General features: G+C 33.2%; 1 protein-coding gene across 3 annotated transcripts in view; it reads left to right on the top strand.

The window, feature by feature from the left end:
• The first annotated feature begins 944 nt into the window (after positions 1 to 944).
• Positions 945 to 7,111, top strand: part of LOC114338522 (protein decapentaplegic) — a 349,390-nt gene continuing 343,223 nt past the window's right edge. The window contains exon 1 of one of the 3 annotated variants that reach the window (XM_050644444.1): positions 945 to 1,456. The gene's annotated coding sequence lies outside the window, so the exon portion shown is untranslated. Of the gene's footprint in view, positions 1,457 to 5,314; positions 5,345 to 6,895; positions 6,920 to 7,111 lie in introns of those variants that run through there. The other 2 variants (XM_050644446.1, XM_050644447.1) reach the window with 2 other exon arrangements.

The following is a 7,111-nucleotide window of genomic DNA, read 5'->3' as shown; positions in this document are numbered from 1 at the left end:
GCCCATGTTTAAAATAAGTGTCAGAAAGGTATCAAGGTTGGAATAATTTCTCGTCGCACAGATTTCGATTATCCACCTCATTCACCGGATTTAACACCACCTGATGCCTACATTTGGGGTATAATGAAGAATTCCATATTTCGCTCGGAAAATCCGCCAGAAACTGGTAAAGAACTACGGCACATAATAATAACTTACTTTCAACATTTGTGGCAACCGCTTTTCTTAAATATGTTTAATAATCTTCAGAAACGTTATGAAGCTTGTTTACAACGCCATGGTGCACATTTTGAACATACTTATTATAAAAACTAATTCATAAATAATTTTTTTATATTCGGTACTGATTATTTTGGCGGATACTGTACTTCCTCTTTCGTTTTTCTTGATATCCAAGGTATATTTAGCATTGGTCCATGAATCCACATTTCCAATGCTTCAATTCTGTTCATGGTCGATACTTTTAGGGTCCACACTTCTGCACCATACAAAAGTATAAACCAAACATATCACTTAACCATTCTTTGTCTATGTGTTAAAAAATAAAAGTTAGTCAAACTGTTGTATAGAGATCTTTTTTTTGGACATTTGCAGATAATATTTTTGCAGTGTAAAACTTTCAATATTTTTTGGTGTAAGAATTGTCGGACTTATTTTTTAAAGCTACACAGACCAAGTTCTTGTGAATATCGGCAAATAAAAATTCTAATACCAAGACCGTGGGTGGCCCTTAGCAACACAAAAATTCCTGCCATCCCTAGTCAAAAATGGCGGTCACTTCTCCGCCATTTCCTAACCGCGCGAATCCCGCCCCTCGCCAATAACCAGATCTCCAATAAACTGTTGGAATTATAAATCTTCGAGTAAATTACATATGCACATAAATGAAACAATTAAAAAAAAGTAGACTAGGCTACTTCTCGCCAAACGCCATTCTAGCTACCGCTTTCAGTAGCTGGGAGACCACGACAAGTACCACAGTAGCAGGAGCAACAAAATTATTTAAACATTTCAGTGAAAAAAACAAAGTTCAGAAATTGTGGAACGATTCTTCAGACAAACGGAGACCGAAAAGTAACAGAGTCGACATCAGGTCTGGCCCAGTCTTTGGTCTGTACTTGACGCGTTAAAATACCTACTTACTCTCGCCGTGTAAAACGCTAACATTACTAATAATTTCGTCTTGAATGTAGGTGGTCGTTTCCTAATTTAAGTTCGTTTTGTTTGCTCACGCGGCATACAGAAGCTGAGAGCCCGCTGCTTTCCGATTTTTCGTACTTTACTTGTGGTTAGTGTGCTATGCACTTGACAAGTGCAAGTGATAGTGTTTTGTTTCCTTCCTGCTCAATCGGCTCAACTTTTGGGATATCGCCCGCTGAGGGATTTGCGATGTAGTGTTATTGACGGTACTGCGATTCAACGTTCACTTCAAGAAACGTCTTTTCAACTAAAAAAGGTAATCTTTTATCAATTTAACATTTGCAATATTTATTTTCACATTTATATATATTTTTATGAATCTCTTATGAACACTCATTCTTATAAATATATTATTTTGGTATAATACTTGTAATTACAGAAGTGCAAATGACTTTTTGCACAATAACTTATTTTTTTATGATATGAGTGAATTATAGGTTATATTTTACTATACAAGGTGTTTACAAATCGTTTTCTTGTTATTCTTTAAGACCCCTGTCCGATTATCGGACGTTGGCGATCATATTGACAATAATAACCTTGTTTACGGCAGCTCCAAACAGATTAGCGGGGTCTCTTGATACCACTCCTGGAGATTTCGGAACCAGGATGTTCTTCTTCGGCCTGGCCGCTTCTTCCGGGGATCTTGTCTTGTATTATGAGATGTAGAAGGTTACACCTCTGTAGATGTGTCATCTTATGCCACAAGAAAGTATCACCACTTGTAAACGTATCTCATGTTGAATTATTATTAATTATGGAACTGATGTTCTCATTATATATTTTTTGTATCATTCTTAGTAACTTGTTGTCCATTCTATTTCTTTTAGTATTTTTTATAGTTTCTGTCTTGGTACTTTGTCGAAGACTTTTCTATGTCAATAAATGCTAAGTATATTTTCTTTTTCTCTTGCAGCACTTTTTGTGTTGTCTGCTTTAAAGTAAATATATGATCCTGTATACTTCTACCACTTCTACATCCACTGTGTGCTTCGTCTAATCTGTGTTCTGTCATTGTCCTTAATCGTTTTATTATTATCTTTTCTGTTTCATACATGTACAGATGTACACAGCAACATCAATCCTTGGTAGTTATTACATTCTCTCCTATCGTCTTTTTTGTTTATGGGTACTATTGGTGCCACTTTTCAATCTTCCGGAATATCTTCATTTTTCAACATTTTATTCATTATTCTTAGTAATATTTGTTCTTCATTTTTTCACATGTTTTTTATAATTTCTGCTATTATTCTACTCACTACAGGAGCTTCTCCATACTTCGAAGTTTTATTGCTTCTTCTAGGTCGTCCTCGTTTATTGGCTTTTCTATGTTATCTTCCAGCACCTATATTATTCTCTTAATTAATGTCTTGGTTTATATCCATTCATAGTTTTGTTTAAATTGTTGTTCCATCTAACAACTATTTTTTTTGTTTCTGTTGTTAATTCTCCAGTTTTATCTTTAATGCTGTATATTTCGTGTTTTTTGAAGTGAAAACTTCTTTAGGGACGTTGTGCGATTTTTGGATAGGGGAAAAAGCATTGAATAAGCGACCGTCAGCTTTATGGACGTTGTGGGATTTTTGGATAGGGGAAACAGCATTGAATTCGCGACCGTCATCGCTTATGCTATATTATAGCATATAATATAGCATATATGCTTTAATATATTATATTATGTGTATATATAAATAAATTGTGCAGAGGTATTTAAACTTAAAATAAATGTAAAACCTATTTTAGGATGGGGAAAAAGGATTGATTTCGCGACCATCATCGCGACCGTCATCGCTTCGGCGAAATAAATTGTGTACATATATAGGTATATTATCTGTATGTATATATAAATTGTATAGAAGTATTTAAATTTAAAATAACTGTAAAACCTATTTTATAATGGGGAAAAAGGATTTATTTCGCGAACGTCATCTCTTCGGCGAAATAAATTTTGTACGTATCTATATTATGTGTATGTATACATAAATTGTATAAAAGTATTTAAATTTAAAATAAATGTAAAACTTATTTTTGGATGGGGAAAATTGATTTATTTCGCGACCGTCATCACGACCGTCATCGCTTCGACGAAATAAATTTTGTACGTATATTATTATAATATACGTATAATAATAGTAATATTATTGAAGTAAAAACTTCTTTAGGGACGTTGTGCACTTTTTAGATGGGGAAAATGTACATAATTAGCGACCGTCATCGCTTCGACGAAATACATTTTTGAAGTGAACACTTCTTTAAGGACGTTGTGCACTTTTTAGATGGGGAAAAAGTATTGAATTGTCGACCGCCATTGCTTCTGCGAAATAAATTTTTATTGCGAAAAACGTTGAGCCCTTTTAAACGTTGTGCCTTTTTAGAAGGGAAAAAAGTATTGAATTAGCGACCGTCATCGCGACCGTCATTGCTTCGACGAAATACATTTTTAAAGTGAACAGTTCTTTAAGGACGTTGTGCACTTTTTAGATGGGGAAAAAGTATTGAATTAGCTACCGTCATCGCTTCGGCGAAATAAATTTTTGAAGTGAAAAGTTCTTTAGGGACGTTGTGCACTTTTTAGATGGGGAAAAAGTATTAAATTAGCGACCGTCATTGGTTCGACGACATAAATTTTTGAAGTGAAAACTTCTTTAGGGTCGTTGTGCACTTTTAGATGGGGAAAAAGTGTTGAATTAGCGACCGCCATTGCTTCTGCGAAATAAATTTTCGAAGTGAAAACTTCTGTAAAAACGTTGTGCCCTTTTAAACGTTGTGCCTTTTTAGAAGGGAAAAAAGTATTGAATTAGCGACCGTCATCGCGACCGTCATTGCTTCGACGAAATATATTTTTAAAGTGAACAGTTCTTTAAGGACGTTGTGCACTTTTAGATGGGGAAAAAGTATTGAATTAGCTACCGTCATCGCTTCGGCGAAATAAATTTTTGTAGTGAAAAGTTCTTTAGGGACGTTGTGCACTTTTTAGATGGGGAAAAAGTGTTGAATTAGCGACCGTCATCTCTTCGGCGAAATAAATTTTTGAAATGAAAACTTCCTTAGGGACGTTGTGCACTTTTTGGATGGGGAGAAAGTATTAAATTAGCTACCGTCATTGTTTGACGAAAAACATTTTTAAAGTGAAAACTTCCTTAGGGACGTTGTGCACTTTTTAAATAGGAAAAAAGTATTGAGTTTGCGACCGTCATCACTTTGCCGAACTAAATTTCGTGCGTGTATATATTATGTGTATGTATACATAAATAGCATAGAACGTACGCAACGCGTATATAATATAGGTATAGCACTTCTTTTTGGATGGGGAAAAGCATTGAGCTCGTAATTTATATATCTACTATAAGAAGTTTTCACTTCTGTCGGCACTCCCATGAGTGCATTAATTTTTTTTTGTATTCTTATCGTCTTCAGGATTCTGTGGAATAGCTTTTGGTTACTTTTGCTATCCTCTTCCATTTTATTTCCGAATTTTTTCCCAATTCTATCTCTTTGATATTGTTACTGATATGTTTTCCTTTTTTCTTTCATTTTTATTGCTATTTCAATTCTCGTTTGTTTTATCTTTTAGATATTATTTCCATGCTTTTTTCTTCGCTTTTATTTGCTTTTCATTTCTTCGGACCACCACGCTGTCTGTTTCATTTTTTAGTCTTTTTTAGTTGTTACACATACTTTCTTAGCTGCATCCAATAGTAGATCCTTATAGTGGCTCCATAGGTTGTTTATAACATTATTGCCTTGTGTTTCTTCCATTCTTCTAAGTTTTTCGGATAATTTTTTCTCAAATATGTTTGCTATTTCTTTGTTTCTTAGTTTATACGTTTTTATCGTTTTTTTTTTTAATTTGTTTTTCCTCTTCTGTACTTTCCCTCAGTTGGTTTTCCTAATTTAAGTTCATTTGGTTTGCTCACGCGATATACAGAAGCTGATGGCTCGCTGCTTTCCGATTTTTCGTACTTTACTTGTGGTTAGTGTGCTGTGCACTTAACAAGTGCAAGTGATAGTGTTCTGTTTCCTTCCTGCTCAATCGGCTCAAACTTTGGGATTTCGCCCGCTGAGGGATTTGCGATGTAGTGTTATTGACGGTAAAACTGCGATTCAACGTTTGCTTCAAGAAACGTCTTTTCAACTAAAAAAGGTAATATTTTAACAGTTTACCATTTGCCATATTTATTTTCATATTTACTTATATTTTTATAAATATTTTTCATCTTTTTAAATAAATAATTTAGAGAATACTTGTAGTTACAGAAGTACAGATTACTTTTATTAAGAACAAATGACTTTTTGCGCAATAACTTATTCGTTTTTATGATATGAAAAAATTATAGGTTATATTTTATTATACAAGGTGTTCACAAATTGTTTTAATACAAGGAAGTATTCTAAAAATTAATTTTTATTGTTGGTTTGATAGATAATTTTATATTAGAACTTCGAGCCAAGCAGGCTCATGGCTTGGTTCTCCATTCAAACGCGTGAGCAAACAAAACAAACTTAAATTAGGAAAAGCCTAGTACAGCAAAGGAAAAACAAATTAAAAAGAGACGATAAAGACGTACAAACTGGGAAACAAACAAATGGCAAAAATATTTGATTAAAAAGTAACCGGAAATCTTAAAAAAGTAGAACAATGCAACAATAAAAGAAACGGAAGATAATAATGATATAAACAACGTATGGAATAACTATAAGGATCTACTATTGGATGCAGCGAAGAAAGTATATGTAACAAATAAAAAAGATAATAAAGAAACAAACAGCGTCGTGATCCGTAGAAATGAAAAAGTAAGTAGAAGTTAAGATGAAGCATGGAAACAATATCTGAAAGATAAAACAAACGAGAATTACAATAACTATAAATAAGTAAATCCAAAGCAGCTAAATTAAGAACGTATAGAACTGTAATAAGACCAGTAGTTACGTATGACTCAGAAACCTGGACTATGACAAAAACTGAGCTATCAATTTTTTCAAATTTAGGAAAGAAAAATATTTCGAAAAGGATATTTGGCGGAAAAATAAAAAACAACCAGTGAACACGAACACCAAACAAAGAGTTAGAAAGATAGAGACATGTTCAAAGAAGACCAAGTTAGAATGCCAAAAATCTTGTTAAGCGCTACAATTGGTGGCAAAAACAAAAAAGGAGTTCCTAGGACCAGATGGAGTCATGAAGTATTCCAATATAAACAATTGAAAAGTGATGGAGACGACCTGATGTATCCCAATATAAACAATTAAAAGAAAAAGCCAAGAACAAACAGGAATGGAGAACCAAGCCATGAGCCTGCTTGGCTCGAAGTTCTAATATAAAATTATCTATCAAACCAACAATAAAAATTAATTTTTAGAATACTTCCTTGTATTATAACAATTTGTGAACACCTTGTATAATAAAATATAACCTATAATTTTTTCATATCATAAAAACGAATAAGTTATTGCGCAAAAAGTCATTTGTTCTTAATAAAAGTAATCTGTACTTCTGTAACTACAAGTATTACATACAGAAGCTGGGAGCTAGCTGCTTTCCGATTTTTCGTAGTGTGCTATGCACTTGACAAGTGCAAGTGATAGTGTTTTGTTTCCTTCCTGCTCAATCGGTTCAACCTTTGGGATATCGCCCGCTGAGGGATTTGCGATGTAGTGTTATTTTGACATTCCTGTGATTCAACGTTTACTTCGAGAAACGTCTTTTCAACTAAAAAAGGTAACGTTTTATCAGTTTAACATTTTTGCAATATTTATTTTTATACTTTATTATATTTTTATGAATCTTTTAACAAATTAATACTCATCCTTATTTAGTTCCTATTTGTAGTTTCAGCAGTACAAATGACTTTTTGCACAATAACTTATTCTTTTTTATGATACGAATAAATTATAGGTTATATTATATTAT

The sequence above is a fragment of the Diabrotica virgifera genome, chromosome 2 (genome assembly GCF_917563875.1).
Source record: "Diabrotica virgifera virgifera chromosome 2, PGI_DIABVI_V3a".
Classification (NCBI taxonomy): domain Eukaryota; kingdom Metazoa; phylum Arthropoda; class Insecta; order Coleoptera; family Chrysomelidae; genus Diabrotica; species Diabrotica virgifera.
Note: the sequence above shows the minus strand (reverse complement) of the source record. Positions and strands in the feature narration are given on the sequence as shown.